This window comes from Vanacampus margaritifer, chromosome 19 (assembly GCF_051991255.1).
Source record: "Vanacampus margaritifer isolate UIUO_Vmar chromosome 19, RoL_Vmar_1.0, whole genome shotgun sequence".
In the NCBI taxonomy this organism is placed as follows: Eukaryota; Metazoa; Chordata; class Actinopteri; order Syngnathiformes; family Syngnathidae; genus Vanacampus; species Vanacampus margaritifer.
Window position 1 is genome coordinate 8856520 of NC_135450.1, and position 24072 is coordinate 8880591.

General features: G+C 42.8%; 1 long non-coding RNA gene across 1 annotated transcript in view; it reads right to left on the minus strand.

Moving 5' to 3' along the window:
* LOC144039419 (uncharacterized) overlaps window positions 1-24072 on the minus strand; it is a 155196-nt gene that overhangs the window by 67308 nt on the left and 63816 nt on the right. The window lies entirely within an intron of this gene.

The following is a 24072-nucleotide window of genomic DNA, read 5'->3' on the forward strand; positions in this document are numbered from 1 at the left end:
TGAAAGCGGGACGCGCAGAAGAAAGAGGGGAAGGACCGTCACTTTTCAAAAGAGGAACCGACCTTGGCGGGGGGGGTTTTGGGGGTCTTGTCTTGAAGAACACCAGCGCTGATTGTTTGGTCATGCTTCCATCTCAGATTTCGACTGTGCCAGTTTACAGCAAATCCAGTAGAACGAGAGCCCGTATCGGGTGCCTGGTCTTCATCCGTGCAGATCAGCTATCCGACGTGATCCTGACTCACAAATTTCTGAAGCGGAGAGAAGATAAGCAACTTGTTCCCAGGAAAAGTCGTTATAATACGGTCCAACTGCTTAAAAGTTCCGGCACCAAGATCACTTCCCACTCCAAAGCTATGGTTAAATGTCATTTGAATCACATCTCAATAGAATTGGAGAATCATTAAAAGAACACAAAACGTATTGTTAAAATTTTGAAGATGGACATGGAGATGATCATTTTTGTCAAAATGATCCCAGCACACTAAAACACTGTCATTTGCATGCCAGGTCAGTAGATGGCAGTAGTTGGCAAATGCAGGAACAAAACTTATTATCCCAATAATTGCACTGGTGAACAAATAAATTAAATTTTTTTTTATCCAAAATAAACTTTTCTAGATGAATTATTTGCACTGATTCAGAATCTGCCCTGTTTTTTTCTATAGCATAACCTTTTCATAACAATAACGATATTATAATATGTAATATAGAATCAGATTCAGATTTATTGGCCAAGAGATGTAAAATCACACAAGGAATTTGGCTTCACAGTCACAACTTGTCCAATACAGAACGCCTGCCGGTTCTCTACGTACCCAGACGAGTAATAGTTATAATATATTTTATAATGTTTGTGAATTAAGGGTTAAGTTCAGCAACAGGTGGACTTATTTTCCGAAACAATATTGCTATAAATTACAATGCATCGAACTTAAAACATAGAATCGATATTGCACATCTATTCATAAAGTTTCCCAGCGCACACATTCCGACCAGGTACGGCGCTAGCGGAAAACCGCAAGTGCTGCTAACATTACAAGAAGAAAACATGTTTGCCATCCAGCATAATAAAAATATCATTTGGGTATACATATGACAGTTTTCATAAAAATGGATGTCATGCCAAATATGGGTATCACTTTGAAAGCCGTGTAGCGGGATACACATGTATTATGATACATATCATAGTATCATGAGGTTGTTAGCAAAACCTAGCAATACTCCTGCGTGTGAAAAATTTGTACTGGCCTGGCATACAAATTAAAATCTTTTCAGTCATTTTTGCACCAACACGTGCATTATCATTTGACACTGAACTCTAAAAATGCTAAAAAATATATATATATATTCAAATTTTTACTAGCTCCTTCTCACTTAATCATACTCTAAATTTGAATAAGCTTTCATTTCCCACCCTACTCTGCCAGGGCTCATTCACACACCCAACAGAATTTACACACACACACACACACTCAGAGGTGAGAAAGAAAGCGGCAGCGCATGTGCTCTCTCACAGTTACACAAGTCACCTTTGTCCAAAACTATAAATGTCACCTCACAAAGGTTGTGAGTGTGCACTATTATCCCCATATTTGAGCGATTATTAGCCCCCCCTAAACACACACACACACACAGAGTAGGACACGTTTTGACCTCAGTGCTATAATAACGACTTTATTATTCTCTGGGTTCTCGGCTTTCTATTTCACCCCTCAAACACTTTCTGAAAATTATTACCAGGGTGGATAAATATAGGCGTATTTATTGAAAATAATATTAAAGCCACCATTGGGCTGCGAGGTTAGCCTGTTAAGGTATCCCACCTGATATGTTAGCCTTAAGCTAGCATACTTTCGTTCCACAAAATAGGGTTTGATTGAACATTTTTGTGGACAAATAAACTGTACAATGGTTAACTCTAAGTTGTAGATAGATATAATTAACATCAAGTTGGAGTTGTGACATATTTTGACTTACAGTAAATCTTAGCTGCTTCAGGTATCTGAGTCTGTTTACTGTTTGGTCTTGTGACGTTCACAAGATGGGCTGTGATTGGTTGTTACCTGAGCCCTGAGCAACTGAGATGTCATTTTCAAATTTTTTCTTTCTTTTTTAATTGATAAGCTCTGAGACTTTCAGTTGGCAGGAAGTGGCAAAATGGCCGCTCCCAGGATAGAAAAAAAAGGTGTGGATCAGAGGTGGCAAATTCAGGTCCAGAAAGTAAAAACCCTGCCACAAGTATGGCTTTAGCCCCTGACGTTAGCTATCTAGCTCCCTAGCTGGTAAACGAACACCATGGGAGCTAGCTAGGGAGCTAGCTAGCTAGCACCTGGGGCTAAAGCCAAACTGTGGCAGGGTTTTTACTTTCTGGATCTGGATTTGCCACCTCTGGGTGTGTTTTTTTCTGCTTAATTCATAAAATCCAAACACAATGTCTATACTAGTAGGGCCACATACAACTTTTTAATTCTCACTAACCAGCAAGTGAAGGTCTACAGTGTAGGCTCCGCTTTTGAGTCGATGCTCATCAGCCTTTATCTACTGCAAAGTCACAAAGTTAATCAGTCTGTCTCGTTCCCTAATCTAAGTAATCACATCCTTCCCAAATTACTTTGCTTCCTCTCTAACCAAATGATGTCTGTCTGTGCAAAAATCACACAACAGTTGTTTCTATGCCAAATTCACGATGTCGGCAAGTTTGGCGCTACGCACAGTGGTTCTATTATGTAGCTGTAGCATCACGCTGCACTCTTTTGACAAAACCAAGGGGGGGAAAAAACAGCACTACTCATTCGGCGGACAAAACGCAACGCCTTCGCGGTTGCGGCGCCATAAATTAACGTCCGATTAAAAATGGCCGCATCTCACGCAGAGCTGTCAACGTCACCAATCATACACTCAATGAGGTTGGAAAAAAACACATTCTACGGCATGGGAGGGGGCATCTATATGGAGAGGCAGGATTTAGGAAGAAGGGCCACCCTGACAGTCCAGTCTATAAGGATGGAAGGCAGAAACTGGGGTGGGGGGGTGGCGGTGCGGTGGTTCTACCTCTTCAAAGCCTTTCCGCTGGTTCTGAGGCCTGGTGGATGGAGAATGTAGGTGGGGTGGAGGGCAAAGTAGAGAAAGGGAGAATTAGGGAGCCCTCTCTTTGTCTGCTTGCATTGGGGTGGGGGGGGGGGGGGGTTTAGACACTGAACGCCTCAGGAAGATTAACCGGCCCAAGCCTGGTCGGAAACTGAAGGGTTGTTGGGTGGGTGGGTTGTGAAGGCAGGGAGGGGCGTACAACGGGGGTCTGCTTTGTCTCAGGTCCACCAAGGGATGCTGGAGAAGAGTGATAGAATGTAAAAAATGGGAGCGTGATGGATCGGTACAGTGGGTTTATGAGGGGTCACTGATGGAATTGAGCCGAGGGGAGGCGAGCTGTCAATCAGGCTGGGAAAAACTTTTTGTCAACATTTGAAATGTGAAATGGAGAAAATAAGGAGTTGAATTGAGGGAGCAAAAACAGACATAAATTCAAATATTTTTGAAAAAAAAAAAAAGGGGAGGCCGTTAGGGTGAAGAGGAAGGAAAAGAGTAGGGGTGCCGTTCCTCAATACGGATTAGGGGAAACTCCGCGGGGAGGGTGGGGGTGAGGAGGTAAAGGAGGGAGGAGAGGATAAAAGTTGGGGTGAGCGCCGAGGGTGAGAATGAAGAATTGCCATTCGCTTCACTCACTTCAGTACACAGGAACAAAGCTTGATGGGAGGTACTTGACATAACACTCTTCCTGGCCGTGTGTGTGTGTGTGCGTGTCCAGTATCGCATCACTTTATGTTTAAATAATGCGTGTATGTTAGTGTGGAATTTGAGACGAATGCTATCAAAAGTATCTAACTTTAATTATCATTAATAATATATTAGAGCTGACATGATCGTTACATAAGTCCTACATTTTTCATATAGTTTCACACAAATTTTACCTAAATATTCACATGCATTGCTTGTTAGACTTGGGCAACTAAGTGGCACCTTGATTGGTTGAAAATAATAATAATAATAAGCTTCGTTTTGTTTGTTTTTTAATTTACAAACCCAAGGAATTCTTCAAAAAATGTTGATAAATATTCAATATACATTTTACTTGTAAAACGAGGGCTAAATGGAGGGAAAATCCCAGAAAAATAGGAAAAACACAAAATATATTTTAAAAAATTATCATAAAAAAAAAGGGAAAACTATAGTTTTACATTGCAATATCACCATTCACCACTAGATGGCATGCACTTAGACCGGGTCTTAAAGATACTGCTCTATACTACTACAACATGAATTTTGTGTGCAGATTTTACACATATATATACATATATATATATATATATATATATATATATATATATATATAGATATAGATATAGATATAGATATATAGTTGTAGTGACAACCAATACTGCACCTGTAATGCAGAGGTATTTATGTGTATGTTGACACACTTGTTCTAAAAGTGTTAGGCGGCAAGCCCATAAAGATCAGGGCATACTATTTGTGGGAGGAAGCCTTGTCACAAGTGTCATATTCTGCTGCAGCTTGCAACACCCTCCCCCTGAAAAAAATGACTCTGCTTAGCCCCTGCAAACAAAATCAATAGTAGCCAAAATAACCATTTGACAGCTCGTGATGGCTTTAAAATAGAATGGCTTCAAGTGGAATACCCACTTTCCATCATTGGCCTCTTCTGGCGCATAGCATGAGGATGTGGGAAGATGCTGAGAGTTTTATTGGGGGTGGAGGGTGGTGGGTGGTGGGTGGTGGGGTATGTCGCTCTGCAGGGTGAAGGTGAAGCGGGAGCTGGGGGGGCATTGTTGATGGATTATAGCAGAACCAAAAGTGGACCCCTCTTGCTGCCTCACACTGGAGCTTCCCTGCAGGTACAGTATCCAACCCCCCCCCCCCCCCCACACACACACACTGCCGCCACCAGCCTAACCTCTCGCTCCCCCCTCTGATCAACAGAGCTGAAACAAGAAGGGGGCCTCTAGTTCCCACATTAGAAATTTCCAAATGCTCCTTAAGAGCTTACTGTACTGCAAACAAATACATCATGCACGGCCCTTAAAAAAAATATGTAACAAAAGTTCAACGCTACAATATATTTCATATTTTGAAATTTTTTTAATTATGTAAAATTTAGCATTTGGGGTGGGGGTGGGGGGTATTAGTATTTTTTTTATTGGACGTTTTAATTTGACATTTGTTTTGATGTTGTAATGTGTTACAAAAACAATAAAATAAATAAACATTTTCCCAAAAAAGGCAGATTATTTTTGCTGTTGCCGTTTTTAAAAGAGTCAATATTGGCCAGTCAAATTCAATAGCCTATTAATGAGGTGGGCCCTACTTTTTAGCATACACAATGCCAAACTATAGCATACAGAATTGATTTTGGTATGTTTCAAAAACACAAGGAAAGTAGAATCATCATGTGATGTACAGTAACTCATGATGGCTAGTAGCAGAATGAATTCTTAAGTCTAAAAAAAAAAAAGCATGATGTCTGGCAATTTACAGAAAAAAATGCATTGAAATTAATAGCGAGAAGAGTCATTATGACAGAAGATAAAGAACACTGCAAAACACACTGCCAAAGGACTTCATCATGGAGGGAAACGTGGAAGCTCTTAGACTGGCCAAGTCAATCACTGGACCTTAACCCAATAGAGCATGCATTTTACTGAAGGGCGAAACCCCCAGAAACGAAAATAAGAACTGAAAGAGGCTGCAGTAAAGGCCTTGAAAAGCTTAACTCTTTTACTGCCAAAGACGTTAAATGACGTTCTGCAAAAACCTCAGAGGAGCGCCAAAGACGTTAAAAGACGTCCACCCATTTTTTTATATATTTTTTTGAAACGGGTGCAGGGAAGGCTTGCGGAGCTGTCCTGAAAGTTTCAAGCAGGTCTAGTGAGCTTAATGAGTATTTTTGGCCCCTAGAGGGCAGCGATGACTCTCTTTTGACAAGATCGGGTGGGCGTCAGCAGAAGACGTGAGGCGGGGCTAGAGTGTTGTGGGGACAATGGCTGAAGAAGCCATAATGGCGGTTGCAAGCAGCTCACGCTAGAGCCGTTTTTTTCAAAGACGAAAAGCATCGACCAACGATAAAGAGCACATTGATGACGACGATGATCATCATCGATGATGATGATGATGGTGACTCCGTGGTTGGAATCATTAAGCACGCGGCAGTAGAATACGTTAGGCGGAGCTAGATGGAGGAGGAAGCGGACAATGTTGCAAGCAGCTCACAGTTGGGAATTTTCAACGCTAAAGAGCACATTGATGACGATCATCGATGATGATGATGATGGTGACTCCGAGGTTGACGGCGAAGTTGGAAGCATTGACACGGCGGCTATGACAACGTCATAAAGGTTCACGGGCTAGCGATGCTGACACCGGAAAACGCGGAGCACAAGCGAGCACGCTCAGGCGGACATTCGATCGGACGACGGAGAGTGCCCCGAGTCCAATGCATATTCATCGGAGGAGTGTGTACAGTCTGCTACTTGCTATTTATTCCCCGGAAAAAAAGGCCGTCAAGAAAGTGTAACGTCTGCACGCGAAACGGACAATGAAAGTGAAAGTAAGTTGTGCGAATCCTGCTCCCTCTCCTTGCACGCAGGAGAGCGTTACAAAAAGAAAAACTGTATTTGAAACATCCACATAATTATAAGTAGTCCAACAGTTGCACACATTTGTAAATAGTTTGCGAAATTGTTTTGTCAAATTGTTACACTGTTGAATGGAAATAAACGTATTTTGCAAACTAAAAACACTTTTTCATTGTTGGTGAAAGCGTTTTACAGAAGTAAAGCACTATTTAGGTGTTTGTGGCATCATTCATGGACAAAAAGAAGTGTACAATTCACTAGAGTGCATGAAATAACATCGTTTCACAAAAAGCTCTTTTTCTCCGCTTTTTGTTTCAAAACAGAGCATTTCGGTGAAAGTAACCATTTTCTATTGTTGATTACTGAAGAACGGAATAAGGTAGAAACAAACTTTTTTTTCTGATGAAAGATGAGAGTTCAATCTTTCATTTGGTAGTATGTGTATTTCCATAGTCCAAACACAACATTTTCTGTGGACCTTGAAAGATCAGTCAAAATGCTTAAATCGGCTGGCACTGGCGACATCCCGTTTCGGAAAACGTCTGGCAGTCAAAGAGTTAATGTCCGTTCCAATATTTTTGCTCACTTGAAAAATGGGTGTGTTCAAAGGTGCTCTGTCCTGAGGTGTTTAACACAGTGGTTCCCAAGTAGGGGTACGGGTATCCCCAAAGTGTGATCAGGAATGCTTTGCGCTGGTTAGGGGGTACTCGGCTGACAAAATATTTCACAGGGCATACATCACTAAAAAAAAGGTTGTTAACCACTGGTTTACCACATGTATATGTTAATAGCATGAAACAAAAGCTAGAATTCTTAATTTTTGTCCAATATTCATCATCATAAAAACAAAAGAATATAAAAGATGTAATTAATCATAATAATAAAAGCGGCCATTTTGTCACTTCCTGGCAACTGAAAGTCTCAGAGCTTATCAAATAAAATTTAAAAAAATCACTGCTTGTTAATAAATTGTAAACGAGTCACTCCTAATCCGTAATGCTCAATTAGATGTAGATCTAAAGATCAACCAATAGCGATAACACAAAAATCGGCATTTGTGATTGGCTGGCGACCGGCCCAATGTGTATTTTGCCACTTGCTTCAAGTCAACTGGGATTGGCTCCAGCTCATCCGTGACCTTCACAAGTGTAGAAAATGGATGGATTGATGGACCAAAAAACATGTTCTTGGCTACCATCCTGCGATTCTGCGAAAGGCAGCTCAAATAATAGATTGGATACACATGTCAGACACTGTTGTAACGTTTTAAAACCCACACCAGCAACAAGTAATTAAACAGAATGTGAAAAGCACAATAATCCCTCCCACTTTGGCCATTACCACACTGGAGAACTGCTGGAATGGGCCAATGAAGGAAAAGCCCTTTGAACCCCTGCAACAAGTCCTTTCCCCCCAAAACAAAAACCGAAGCTTCCCCTTATCTCCCGTCTCCCTCTCTCTGGTCTTCACTCTCTTGTTTCTGTCCTCTGTAAAGTCAGTGGTCCGATTCTGTCAAAGGCACCTAGAGCCCCCATCTCATTCCCACTGGTTCCCACTTGCTCTCACACACTGAGTGCCCATGGCTCCTGAAGTGATGCTCTTTGTGTGGGGTTCAGGGGTCGTGCCTATTAGCGTGAAGAAAGCCCTGCTGGGTCTTATCCCGACCCGGAGGAGGACGCAGGCCTCTTCACCCCAACCTCGGCCCGGCCGGCCCCCTCCCCTGGACGGGACACTTTCATCCTTTGTTGGGAGGTCAATGAGCGGACCCCCAGAGGGGAAGGAGGGCCCCTGCCAATAATAATATGCATGACAGTCATTGTATGACCCCCATGGGGGGGTCATGGTTGGTTGAGGTGGGATGGGCGAGGGAGTTGGGAGGTGCGTAACCTCGGATGGAATTCTTATCCACAAGTAACAGAGTTGCAGGATGATAGTGTTGAATGTGAGGAGGAGCTTCATTGAAGGAGCTGAGAGAAAAATATGTTTTGATACATGCTATTTTGTGCACTGCTTTGATTAATTATCACAACAAAAACTAAGTAGGAACACACACACATACACGCACACAAACACTCAGTCTAACCCTTCACCTCGACCCGAGCCTTCAGCAGGGAGATGGATTTGATCTGCTTTGCTTCACACCACGCAAACATGTCAGCTATGTGTCTTGATATGCAAATGAGATGTTACATAACAATGCCACCTATGGCAACGCAGGCAACCGAACTACGAGAAAGAGCAGATACTGAAAAGTACCTTTGGAACGCTCCGTAAGGACGAGTTAAGGCAGTCATTCCGCAAGCGAATTCAGACACTTAAACGGCTATATCTTAATTGAGTTGCTTGATTTCATGTGGTTTTGTCATCTTAAACAAAACATTAACTCTACGGCTCAGGAAACTTTACGACTCGCCGCATCATTTGCACAGCTGTCGCTGTTCAGTACTACCGCACTAATGATATCCTTAAATTGCTTAATGATTCTCTGTACTGTACTCTGTACTGTTATTTTGTTATAGAGGCTTGTTACTGTAATTCCAAAGTGTCTCAAACTACCAGAGAGGAATTCCTTGTGTGTTCCAGATACAGAACTCACAATTATATGTAAAGCTGTCATTAACTTTATGAGCAAGTAATTTCCTAATCAAATAAAATTCGACATGTGACATTTACGGTTTATTGATGGGCATGCTAATACTAATCAAACATCAAAGCAATGATAAGTAAATAAAAAAAATAATTTAAATCTGGTTTCTGAATGAGTCGGGATAACCCAATTACATGTGAACGGACAGTTACTCCGATATACTGTACATGGTCATTGTGATCGACTGGGACACCCCTGCTCTTAACCTTGACCCACGGACCACGTCATAAATTAGACGTGATTTCCGCTTCTTACTTTCTACCATTACACTTGGGGAGTAACGTGAAAATGTCGCTGAGAAATTAACCTATTCAAGTTAGTGGCAACGTAAGATGGCCGCCGCGCATACAAATAGTTCCTGAAGACCAAGATTCCTTGCAGACAGAGCATGCGCAGAACACAAAACAAAGTTCCGTTCAAAGAAGGTCCCCCTGATCGCGTTTATATAACTAACGGTCCGCACGTAAACGTATTACCTCGATTGTTTCAGAAACCAGAATTCTGACCTTAACTCGAATATTGACTGCATGTAAACATAGTCACTGTGACGTTATCATGCTGAACCTAAATCACTTGTGTTGTACATGGATTTGTTATGCGACCTTTTTTCCCAGCAGCTACATCGGTCCCAAGTGCCCGAAACGTAGCGCGCCGTGGGATTTTGGCAATTTTTTTCCTTCTCTTCTCAAGTCTTGCCAAGTTTTCTGTAATACGGTTCAGCCCACGATCTACCCTACCCATCCGTCACGTTATGATGGGGAACTGTACGTTATTCACGTTCTGTCAAGGCTTTCTACAGATGAAATGTGGACGTACAACACCGAGCCCTTTAACCGCATTAGGATTAGCTTTTGACAAGATTATTAAATGTCTTCCTCCGAACTGTAGGGAGTAGAAACCCAATTGCTACTACAGCTACCTCGGGAATTTAAGCTTCTAGATAACATATGTTTTTGCATTACTATGACGAGAACAAAGGTTCATGTGAGTGGAAGAGAGATCAAATTTACACCAAATGCCTAAGCTGTATGTTTCGCTAGTCATTATGGATTACTGTGGCGAAAAAGTTGAACTGCACAAATTTACCACAAAGTTCCCCCTGTTGACAAAATCAATCCGGAGCACTGAAGGATGTTCATTCCTGAGGCGGAACTCAGGGCCAAGTGTAAAGTGTCCTTTTATCGATCCGAACTATGTCATCATGTTCGGAAGCTATTTAGCCGCTATAAGAGACCCGGAGTTGATCTATTATTAATGTTCTTGGCAGTCCATTACGGTTGCTTCATTAAGCATGAGATCTCCTGGTGGGGTGCAGCATCAGGGGGCATCTGTGTGCATTGCAGATGGAGCTTTACTTTCCTACTGAGAGTCCGTCGCTCGCTCACTTTGAACAAAAACACTGCGGATGCCATTTGAAATCCATTACAGTGATCCACTGTTCAACACGGGAATTATGTTCTAAACCTACCAGAAAATGTGTAGTCCATCAAAGTTATTCATTTAAAAAGTGGACATTGGTTAAGTGAGAGAACAAAATGAGCACATTTGGTGGATGATGTAACATTCATTAAACAGAATTTGTACAAAAACACTGCTGGTCTGGTACACGTTCTGCTAAACCCACTGGGTGGCTGTTGCGCGCGAAAACTATCTTGGCGACGAGAGCGTGTTAATTAGGTGAGCTGCAAACAGGCGGCGAGAGGCCGACAGACAGCCGGAGAGCGGCAGCCACTTGACGACATCTTCTGTCAGACTTTGGGCCGAGGGTCACAGCGAGCGGCCGCATCGTCTTGTGTCCGTCTTTTTTTGCTTCCTCGCAGCATTTTCCAGACAGATTCAACGTCCGTGAGTGTGTGTTTCTGCAATAAGGATGAAGAGCATTAGCCCGCTCCCCGCTGCTAGAGTTGTGAGTGCGAGCTGCCAGCAGAGAGGGGGTAATTATAGGACCTGTTGTGTTGAAAGGAAGCCAGGCCACCAAGGAGGGATTAGGAACATCAAGAACTGCTTTTACTTCTATCTTCTTGGTCCCTTCCTTCATTTCTCAGGTGAATGATGATTCTTAAAATATGTTGTTCATGTTCTAAAAGGTGTTTATGCTACCAATGAACACAAATAAACGGAATTCACGGAGAGTCATTCGATTCTTCTTGTTTACTTCCTTCTTCATTTGTTCAATCTACTGGGAGATCAAATGGTGTCTTTCAGCTATGCTAAGATGCTAGTCATGCTAGTCACCTCCAAACTATACAACTCACGGTTTACAGGACAACGAATAATTAATTATTAACAAGTATGTGGTATAATAATAATCAGTTGATTTTTGATAACGCTACTTTTGAGTTATTTAAAAGAACATGTACGATAAAAACACATAGTAATGATTGAGAGAAGGGAGCGAGGTGACTGTGGCAAGATGGCCGCCTCGTGCCCAGCAGCGCGGCTGAGACATCTAGTCTTTATAGATATCTATGGACATAACTACTAATTCTCTTCTTCCTCCATTTCTTCCTCTACTGTTTTTTTGGCAGTAGGAAAATACTGTTTTGTGCATTACTGCTACCTTCTTTAGCATGCTAACGACAAAGGGCCAAAATGTCAAAACAAAGTCAACACGATTAGGGAATGGGTATTTTGGGTGCCTATGTTACCTTTAAGTCGTACCTGAGTATAAATTGCAGGACCAGCCAAATGATGAAAAAAATTCGACTTATAGCGCGGGTATTGATTTAAAATGTGCACTTGAGGGTGACATCGTACACTTGCCCCTTAGTTGCATCTCCTTTACAGGCATCTGAATGTCCCTCGGGGCCATACAAGAGGCCTAATGGCAACCTCTAGGCATCATGTTAAAAGCCTGTGCCTTCACAAACATGTATGTGCGCACGCCCACACAGACGTAAGCGCGCACACACAAATGCCATTGTTTTGTGAAAGTAGAACCCTTTGACAGTTCCATTACGAAGTGGGCAGTGGCCAATTATTCTTTTTGGAGTACTGTCTGGCCTCCGCTAGGCCCAGACCGCCCTTCTTTCATCCCCGCCACCCCTCCATGCATCACTCATTGACATCAGGTATAACATTTCCACTTGAATCGCCAAAATGCTTCCTGTCTCCAGCTCCAGCTGATGAATCATGAATCGTTACCCCTCTTGTCGTCTTTCCCCGTGCTGCTTCTCGTGGATAATGTTGATTGTGAGAGGCAGATGGCGGAAAAAAATAACAACTCGGGTCAATCGGGAGAAAGTCGAGACGGTGAGGTAAGTATAAGAAGAAGGAAAATATGGATAGTAGAGTGAGCGAGAGTATGACCACCTCGGCGGTTTGTTTGATCAGGGAAGAGCAGTAGTTATCTGCGGGCAGCATCCCCCCCCCTTCCCTAAGCCCCTCTCGCCACCCCCAGTCATCAGTGCCGAATGGTCCAAATGGATACCAGAACACCTTATAGTGGTTCACAGTACAGTAAGCGCTTTATATCCCTGCACAGATCCATAACACGAGCCAGACTCCTGTAATCACACGCACACCTCACTGCACATACAATCAATCTGTCGGCTCCGAGGCAATTTCTCCAACTATTGTGATTAGGCCGTCATAAAAGCCACTGAATGGGACCAATTGTCAGACACTTCTGTAGGGTCCAACTTCTATTCAGGGCGTAATCTGAGTGTCTGTGCTTGAGTGCATACACACCATTTTTCACAGAAAATTAATAATAATGGAAAAAAAGCTAAAAAATTGTGAGTACATGGGGGGCCAGTCAGTTTTTCAACAAACTACAATAGAGTAGAATGGGGGGGGAAATTTTGTGGTGAGTTGACAGTTCAAAGATGCCCCGCTGCAGACATCCTGTGTAGCATTTGCAAAAGTCCTTCCCAAATTTGCGTGGGCTTCCTCAGGATACTCTGGCTTCCTCCCATATTCCAAAGTTGCAAACACATGCATGTTAGGTTCTAAATTGACCATAGTAGTAAATCATGGCAACTACTTGGCTGGGTAGGCAAGTGTTTCTTGCTTTAGAGCTGTTGGTGAGTTGATTTGTGTCAACGGGTGGGATTTACTTTTGAGGTGTCTACCCAACTCAGGGATCAAACCCACACCCAGCCAAAGCCATCGCCACAGCCAAGTCGTCTTTGCCACAGCCAAGTCGTCTTCGCCACAGCCTAGCTGTCCTCGCCACAGCCAAGTCGTCTTCGCCACAGCCAAGTCGTCCTCGACACAGCCAAGTCGTTCTCGACACAGCCAAGCTGTCCTCGACACAGTCAAGTCGTTCTCGTCACAGCCTAGCTGTCCTCGTCACAGCCTAGCTGTCCTCGTCACAGCCTAGCTGTCCTCGACACAGCCAAGTCGTCCTCGACACAGCCAAGTCGTCCTCGACACAGCCAAGTCGTCCTCGACACAGTCAAGTCATCCTCGACACAGCCAAGTCGTCCTCGACACAGCTTAGCTGTCCTCGTCACAGCCTAGCTGTCCTCGTCACAGCCAAGCCGTCCTCGTCACAGCCAAGTCGTCCTCGTCACAGCCTGGCTGTCCTCGACACAGCCAAGTCGTCCTCGTCACAGCCTGACTGTCCTCGACACAGCCAAGTCGTCCTCGTCACAGCCAAGAAGCGATAACCCCAGCCAAGTCATAGCCACAGCAAGTCAAGTCAAGGCAAATTAGGGCCTGTCATGTCACACTCATTACAGTCATGGCGACCAGTCTACTCACGTCCTGTCCAGTCATGGCGACTAGTCTACTCACGTCCTGTCCAGTCATGGCGACCAGTCCAGTCATGTCCCTTCCAGTCACGGCGACCAGTCCAGTCCTGTCCCGTCCAGTCATGGCTACCAGTCCAGTCCTGTCCCGTCCAGTAATGGCTACCAGTCCAGTCCTGTCCCGTCCAGTCTAGTCATGGCTACCAGTCCAGTCCTGTCCCGTCCAGTCATGGCTGTCTGCTCGCCTTTCTCACTATACTTAATAAAATTATCACAAATTGCACTTGATTCTTGTTTCCCTGCATTTGGGCCCACCATCCCTCATCCACTCACTTTCCATCATGACAATGTTTCTGTGAAAAGTGACATCGCCGTCTACAACAACAATTATGCCCGTCTATGCAAGGAAGACAATGTTTAAAAGTGCAAACAAAAATTGTTTATGTGGTCATCTTTATACCATGAATGTCACGTCTAGCTTCAAATGAAAGTGGCACAGACGCCGAAGCAGTGTGGGAGACTTTCTCTGTTTATCTGTGTGAGTGTGTGTGTGTCATCAAAGTGCAGCGTCCAAGACACCAGAGCGGCAGGGATTGGCGCATCCCCACAGCGGGATAGCAGCACACAACCAGACAGCGCACAAAACAACACTCGCTCAAAAAATAATACATGAAGAGAGAGAGAGAATCATGCCTCTTGCTTGTGCCTGTAACCCGGGCAACCCTGGCACCGAGCTGTACCCCATCCCGCCTGGCTCCCCTCCTCATCCGTAGCCTCCTTTAGGCTCCGTCCAGAAGCATGTCAAGCTCACCCCCCCTCTCTACAAGCTGCTTCCCAGCAGGCTCTTGACTGGAATTGGCGCGCCCCGGAGGCTAAAGGGGGCCTTTCGCGCCACAGTACCACCTCAAAGTGGGTTTAGCCTGTGTGGGGTACATCTCAATCAGCAGGGGCACGGACCAAAGAGGCCCCCTTTTTCCATTGCCGCACCACCTTAGCGCCAGCTCTCACTGGCATGGATGCCTCCACAGCCTCCCACTGACTGGCGCGCATGAGGCAGGGGGTCTTTACCCCCCAAATGTCTTTTCATTTCCCCTACTGTCCTCAAGTGAATGCAGTGAATCACGCTTTCGGAGTCTTTCTGTGAAAACGAGGAGCGGGGAAACAATGCCAGGCTGAATAAACACTTTGACAAACAGGCGGCGGGCGAGGAGGACAGACGGCGGAGGGACTTAACAGGGATAGTGATGGCTTTATACGAGCGAGTGGAAGAAAGTGTTCCTTCTCTCACACGTCGACGTCTCTCGCCCCTTCTGGTCGCTTCTCCCCTGCTGTCGAGGACTCAGGCGAGGAGACGAGGGAAGGAAGTGGTGCAACGAAAGAGGGGAGGATGAGACGAAAACGAGAGGGGACATTATCACAGCGGGGGGTAAGGGCGAGAGCGGAGATGGAGGTGCTCGGTGGTGGAGCACTGGCCCATCTCCTCTCATTACTATTTCATTCCTCCACAGTTTTGTCTGCCCTGTTTGAGACGCTCAATACTTTTTAGTCACCGCTGCTCAAGGTCAAGTCAAGGTTGGCATCAGGTTTGACATCAGGGTCAAAGGATCGTTTTTTTTGCTAAATGCTCAGAGCAACTTAATATTACAGGTGTGCTAGTCAACAGTGTCCTCTAAGTTAGTGCTTTGGCTGCAGAAAGTTCATCGTTTGTTGTTTTTGTTGCAAACGTCATTACAGAAAAAGATACTGGTCATTTTGTTCTGTCTTGTATTTGTGATTTTTCTTTGATGTACGGTATACAGTCTTGGTCTTGTCTCTGTGTCGACCTCCAAAAGGCTTGTTTTTGTCTCGGTCTAGACCTCTACAATTCTTGGTCTTGTCTTGGTCTTGACCTCCAAAAGTATTGGTCTTGTCTCTCTGTCGTCCTCCAAACATTTTGTCTGGTCTCTGTGTCGACTTTCAAAAGGTTTGTTCTTGTCTCCGTCTAGACCTCCAAAAGGCTTGGTCTTGTCTCGGTCTAGATCTCTACAAGTCTTGAACTTGTCTCAGCCTAGACCTCTAAAAGTTTTGATCTTGTCTTGGTCTCGACTTCAAAAAGTCTTTATCATCTCGGCCTCAACCTCCAAAAGTCTTGGTCTTGTCTCGATCTAGACCTCCAAAAGTCTTGTATTTGTCTTGATCCACACCTCCAAAAGTATTGGTCTTGTCTCAGCATAGACCTCCAAAAAGCTTGGTCTTGTGTTGGTCTTGATACTCTCTAGTCTCGATAATGTCTTGATCTCGGTTGGTGTGGTCTAAACTACAACATTAAAACACTGTATTCTGAATCATTTGTGTTTGTGGAATATGAAGTAAGCAGAAAAATCCATCTGTTTTTATCCATATCAGGGAGCGGCCATATTGTCATATAATGCCATTTACTCTTGACTGACAATGACATCACAGTTCCTCAGGGCTCAGCTTGCGAATGTCACATGACCAGCGTTTGGAGGCCGAAGACATTTTACACATTACACAACAGCATTTATTCTTACAATGCAACGTAAAAGGTTCGGATTTGGAAATATTATTCAAATATAGCTTATTTTCGTTTTTTTTTTTCATGACAACCCGGTGCCACTGTTCAGTCGTGGAAAACACTTCAACATGGCGGCCCAAGGATGAGAGAGAGAAAAAAAGCAGGTTTCAAAATCTAATGCCAGATATGGAAAGTTGAAAACCCAAAATATGTGATGTTTGTTATCCTAACATCTTTTTTTCTGAAGGCCCGCTATCTTATACCAACACTCAAGGGCTGGCCCAATTCAAAGGCTCTTTCAAAATGTCACCATCTTTTTTTCTTTTTTTTTCAAACACAAACCAAGACAGACTTCTTTAGCCACCTACAGTGAAAATAAAAAGTTTGCACACCACTGTTCAAATGCCATTTTTTTAAATATAAAAATGACAGCAGGATCAATCATTTCATTAGAATATGGCCTATAATCCCAAAAATAAAAAATAATTTAAAAAAATAAAAATAAAAATAAAATAAATAAATTTTATATTTATATTAAAAAAAAAAAGAAAAGAAAAGAATATGGCCTATAACCAATACAACTCAACTGGAAAAAATAAAATATTTTCAAGAGGGGAAGTATAAATAAACAACTGCGATAACGTGGTTTCTCACGTATGCATTGAGAATGAACCAATCACATTCAAACTCATGCTCAGAAAGAAGTCAGGACACGCTTGCCACCATTTACTTTGGTTTACCCCGGGCTCTGGGTGGCGGAGTGGTTATAGTCACTTGCCTTCGGTGCAGGTTGGCGCGAGTTTGCTTCCTGGCTGAGTGACCATATATGTGTGTGAGTGCACCTCAAAAAAAAAAATAATAAAATAACGTTGGTTACCCCCAAATAAATGTAAGCATTGTTGGTGTTAGAAGTTTTAAATTGATTCTTTTGTTCTCATTTTAGCATTTGAACTGGAGTGTGCAGCGCAAAATTTGTGGCCGCTTTCTATTTTTAAAACAAATATTGGGTTTCATAGCAAACTAGCATTGTGAGGTAAAACTGAGAGCGGCAATCTCTAAAAAAAGCTAGACTGGTCCAGTTCCTCATAAGCATTGATGACTTGACGCGATTCAGTTAGCTGTTACAGGCTAACATAATCAAGTGTTCCATTTCTACCAAGCAGTGATTGATTTAGAGAGGTCACATCAAAATCGGAAATAGGTGGGGGGAAAAAAGTACCATTTTGTAAAATCATATGCTCATTAGCTTGTCTTGTTTTCTTTGTATAACTATCTTGGGATGCTATGATTTCCACGCACTATGATAGCATGCGTGCTACCTTGCAAAACAACCCATTTCCATGTTTTTTTGGGACACGACTGCAAGGGTTCAAGGGTTTAATTTTTCTGCATGAGTAGCTAAACAGCATTCTCAATTCACTTTACTCTCATCCCATTTCTCCATCCACTTACTACTCACCCCCTTAGTACATGCAAACTCGAGCCAGTACCCCATTTTGCAATGCTATTTCTTCCCCGGGGTGTTTGACACTGACCCACTTTCCCCTCCTCAGCCCAAACAATTCCACAGCACAAAAAAAAAAAAAGGCTGATGTCTGCTTTCCAGTCTAGAAGCTGAGTAGATATGTCAGAAATTATGCAGCAACCAACCGAGACTGTTTACATGCCATCAGGGCACGTTTATGTATTAATTTTTGGACTCTGCAACACACTTTTGAAATAGGATATTAAGAAACAATGATAAGTGATGCTCTCCTTCCTAAAGGCATGTACTTTCCGTGGCGATGGTCTGAGCTCAAACAAATGCTCATTTGACAGTAAAGCGCTGCTTGGAACCCGGATTCAATCTTTCCGTCGCCCTTGGTTGAACATTGTCATTGCGAGTGTCAACTGTCGCTACAGGCCTCAGCGTCGCCCGTTCAAAGCCGAGATGTCAGCAGATTTCCGGAGCCGACGTGTCACCAGGCGAGAGTGCCCTCGTCAGCCTCTGTGTGACGCACGCAAAAAAAAAAAAAAAAAGCTGCGTCGGGACATTCTGGTGGGCGACCAGTTTAACATGCACTCTTAGCAACATGGTCTCTTTGCAGTAGCATTTAAAACGCTGAAATGTAAACGACTTTTTAAAAAAAAGAAAAAGAAGAAAAAAAATGTAAATGACTTAGCAACACTATGGATCAAGAATAACATCTCACTTTTGACCCCTTTTTTTCCCGGCCCTCATTACAAAGATTTTTTTAGGGGGCAATCATATCCTGTGCAAAAGTGCCATTAATTCTATTATTATCAAGTGTTAGATTGTATTATTCGGTTCAGATTTAGTGAAGGCCTGCACTCACTTCTAAGCAATTCTACACTCAAGTACAGCCGAAAAACAGTAGGGTCAAAAAGGGTCCAACAACAATGGTGACCCGATGACCACTGGTATGCCAGTATATAATTAAGAATTTCGTTAAGTATTGATTTAAATCAGAGCCGGTGTCGGTTCTGGAAGGACCACCACAACTCTGCTCATGGTAACCACCCAAAAAGGCTTAATGTCAGATCCTGTCTAAGAAGACCAAAATTGTGCCAAAAAGGGTCCAACTCCATTTTTGGGGTCAAATTAATAACCTACGAAACCACTCTCCAAAATTGAATTGTTTTGTACAAAACCCACAATATAACACCAAAATCTGTGTTGTTTTGTAGTTTAATCACCCAACTTTTTGGGTTAAAATAAATAACAAAAAAAGTTGTGTCGGTCTCTTTTTTACCCAATTTGGTTATTTTTGACAAGTGTTTTTAGAGTGTACATGTTCATTAGCATAAACATTACTTGTACACTTTACACAAATCTGCTTGTCTGGATCAGATATTTTAGATTTTATGCAAATTTAATGACATATGGTTGTAATGTTATAATTTGTCGATCAATCAGTTGATTGGATCAGCAAAATAAAACATGGGGTGCCCCATTTTCCGTGTTTTGAATGTTTATAATTGTTCTCGGGCTTGTTATTTTTTTCCCAAATGCATTTCAATGGGAATCATTTTTTGCAAATTTGCGGGTTGCAGTAAATAAGTTATTAAAGTGGATATATTGGTCCATCCTGATCATGTAAAGCTGAATGCTGCGCAATGTAAAAATTTGCCCAAAAATATCTTTAAAAATAGATTTTTTATTTGACCATTTATGACTCAAACGTCTTCTGATTAGAAGATTCCCACCTTAGCTGTCCAGCAAGTTTTCAGACTGGATTCGTGTTGGAATTTCCCACCCTCTGTCTGCGGATGTGATGTCATGTGCGCATTTTGTGCCTGAAGAACGGAGAGTGTAATTTCATTTTTCAGCCACATGTGGCAGTAGCGGTTCAAAATTTAATTTTCTGAATTGAGCAGCTTGAAATAGATATATTGGTCCATCGTTTGATCGTCTCGCTGATTGGTTATAATTTTTTATTTTAAACTCACTGGTGATTGGTGAATCGCTCCAAAATCCTGATTATGGAAAGCTTAAATTCTTGTACATCCACACAGGCATTTAATAACATCAACATTGGCTTCACATGCAAGCCACAGAACAGAAACCTTACCCTGTGGACGAATTGTCATTTTATTATAAGAACCTGAAACCAAAGACAAAATGTTGGCGTGTGCCTTACCACCTGCAGGCTCCAAACCTTCAAGCGAATCTAGTGAGTATATTTAAATGCATTTGTGATATTACAATCTGATATGTGTCGACACATTTTTCACAACGCACTTAATCTCTGTGTTGACACCACAGTGTGAGTAATCTTCAAATAATCCACTGCTATAAAAAAGGAGATGCTGAGTTGTCACAAGCCTTGTGCAACTGTTGTATAATCTGCCAGTCACAAAGCAATTTCACACACACGACTTTTTTTCCCAAGGCAATATTTCGCTACGCAGACGGTTAACAGCCCCTGAGGCAGAGCGTGTGCGTGTGTTGTGTTCAGTTGCAGTACTGGCCGCCACCAGAGGAACACGGCTTGGCGCTCACTGCGATGCTTCACAGCCAAACGTGAGAGAATGTTCTGCCAGCTCCTCTACGTAATATTTTCTCAAACATGGATTGCTCCTTAACTTGCACAACAACTTCTCTTCCTGGAAAGCTTCCCCCCCCCCCCGCTGTTTTGCGCAGCATCCACAAACGCTCTATTGTTTCTTTTCACTTTTTTTTTTTTTTATTTAGGATTGTAAAACTGCACAATGCACCTTTGTTGACGCATGAGCGTCCTAAAGGAAACGACAGTAAAGGTGCACGAGAGCACTCAATAGAGATGTGCTAATAACATGCAAAAAAAAAGGGAGTTAAAAGTACAGGTATTTATGAAAGGAAGTCGTGTAGTGGAAGCTTTGAAGTCTCTTTGGAAATTGATCAACATTGTTGAAAAAATATGCCTCAGAAGCATTTTCTGACATTCATTCCAAAAGAAGGAACGGTGTCAACAAAGAACGCGAGAAGAGAATATGTTGGCATCACCAAGGCACGCCACTCACTCTTTGTTGTTTTTACATTTTACATTGGTTCACTCCTTTTTATATATGTGACAAGTGAGAAGACAATTACATCCCTGAGGCCCGACTCACCGCATCATCATCATTAAAGTTAAGACTATTATATTCATGTGATGTTTTAACATCAACAGCACTTTTTACACTCATGACAGCTAAGAAGGCTTGAAGTCCATGTGAAGTGGAAAGAAATGTTTCCGTAATTTCACACCTGAGACGCGTTGTTTACCACCCTGGCAAATTTGAACAATAATAATAATTTGAAAAAAGTATATGCAGTAAAAAAAAAAAAAAAGACTTGAAATGATGAAATTAAGCTGTTCGCTAGGAAAATAAATACTCACTAAAAGTCTTGAGTGGCTGTAATATTTCCCACCAGGTTGTCACTGGGCATTTCTATGCCACAACAACGAGGCGCTCTAAAGCAGGAATTACCTGTCCACACGCCGGCTTTTACACCAGACTTATCTTTTTTACCCACTTGCTTCCTAGCCTTCTCTCCGTGACTCTCATAGCCAACAACGAAGCCTCCAGTGGTATTCTGATTAAATTGTGTTTTCTGAATTAAAACGTGAATGCAAAAACACACAAGAAGAAGCTTGTAGATGAGCAGCGCTCACGTCACCGGCGAAGGTCACTATAACTTCTGGATCCACTACGCAAGTCAATTTAATGTGTGACATTATGGAATTCAAGTCTCCTGAAAACTTCCCGATCCGGAAATTAGGGCCACCGTCACACTTCACTGAATTTCCTAGTTACGCATGGTTGGTGTGTCAGAAGCCGAGACGGGACAATCGTCACACTTTTAAAGTATGCAAAAAAGATGCGTAAGAAATTAGAAGTGAACAGGAGAATATGCCCCATATTGCATTTTTTTACTAACATCATTCCATATCATTCAAATCTTTCAATATTTATCCACACTTTTCATCCACATATTCAACATTTTTCACCAAATTCCTTTTGCATCATTCCATATCATTTAATACCATTCCAAATCTTTCGATATAATTCCACTTTTCATCAGCATATTTAACATTTTCTACCAATATCATTGCACGCTTTTCATGAACATAATTTTTTTTTTTTATCAATATCCAAATCAATACAATTTCGTATTATTCCAGTTCTTTCAATATTATTCCACATTTCTCATCAACATATTTCTACATCATTCCACATAATTCCACCATTTTTTCATTCGGCATCTCCAGCATTCACATGCAATTCTCCATAAATTGCATTTTCTGTTTCCCCCCGAAATTGGATTGTTTTAGTCCCCATTTTGCTGAATGTGCATTTTGAGCCAACGCCGATGAACAGCACAGGAGGTTCAAGCAATGTTTTCCCTCAGGTGTTTTTAAACCATTAATCAATCAACACTTCCAACCTAAAAAAAAGAAAAGAAAGAAAAAGAAACAGCTTAGGGCTCTGATCCGCCCACATCATCATTCTGTCACTCGCCCCATCCGAGCGCCTCCCACCCATCGAGGAGCACATTCATACCAACCCCATTTCTGCCACCCCCGCCGTTTCACTCTCAATCAGCTTTTCACTCGACAGCGCCGCTCTGCAGCTCCGCCTAGCAAGGCGCAATCCTTATCGGGGATCAGACTTCCGATCAGTGGAGTGTGACGCCTGGAAGTTAGCGGCTGCAGGTGTGACTGAGTCATGGCGGGGAAATCGGTGTGTGAGCCTCCATGTCCCTCATTGCCCGCAGGAGGGCAAGGTTTGGAGATGAGGCTAATCGGATTAGAGGGCCCAGTGACACCGGCAAATCACACCTACTCATGTTTTTGTTATTTTTTTCGGGAGGGTTGGGGGGTTAGCAAATTTTCACTTCAGTGTCCTCATGCAATAAATCCTCTTGCAGCTAGACAATTACACTACTGGTGGGCAGTACAACGCAACGTAAATACTATGTAAATAGGAAGCGATAACGTCGACAACAGTTGAGCTCTTGATTGAACCAGGACGCATTAACAATAACGTCAACAGATGTACGACTTGACAGCAGAGATGGCAAACCCAGGTCCAGAAAGGAAAAACGCTGTCACAGTTTGGCTTTAGCCCAAGGTGCTAGCTAGCTAGCTCCCTAGCTAGCTGCCATGGTGCTCGTTTACCTGCTAGCTAGCTGCCTAGCTAGCTCCCATGGTGCTCGTTTACCTGCTAGCTAGCTGCCTAGCTAGCTCCCATGGGGCTCGTTTACCTGCTAGCTAGCTGCCTAGCTAGCTCCCATGGGGCTCGTTTACCTTTCAGGGAGCTAGCTAGCTAGCATCAGGGGCTAAAGTCAAACTGTGGCAGGGTTTTTGGACTTTCTGGACCTGGGTTTGCCACCTCTGCTTGACAGCCAGAATGTGGACAGTCATTGTTTGTAATCGTTGTATTTTTGCTTTTGTGCTCAGGTACATTTTCAGAGCCTGTATTTTTTTATTTTTTAACGAGTATGTCTTTTACACCAGTATTTGTATTTATACTTAAGTACAGTATGTGAATAATTTCACAATCTCTGTTTAACCGGCACAGTCACAAGAATGCAGAGTCGTAACAGCAGCGAAGACACAACTTGTCTGCAAGGGCCGTGAGAACGCAGAGGTGTTCACTTCAAGATGACATCAGGTATGCAAAACGGGATATGAACAATTGCTCAAGTCTTTTTAAGTCCCCTTCACCTCCGCGCTTCATTGTGATTGCGGGGCATCCATCACGCGGATGTCACTTTGCTCAGATTTGAAACAAAGCTGTTGAACAAATAAAGTGTTTTTGCAGGGCCTGACAGCTATCAGTGTGATTTACACCTCGCTTTAGGTTAAGTGCGGTGATTCTTAATCTCGTTGGAGGTATTTGAACCCTACCCGTTTCCTATGTGCATTCACAAGACATAGGTATAGGGTTTACTGGTGAATAAAATGAACAGGGAGAGGAGCCTTTTCTTCGAATCTGGGTCTCTTCACCTTGAATTCAGAAAGTGAGGTGGTCTTGTACTCCCATGTAATCTCCATGCAGCTTGAAGAAGTTTTTCTTTAATTTTGCTAGATAGCTAGTTGT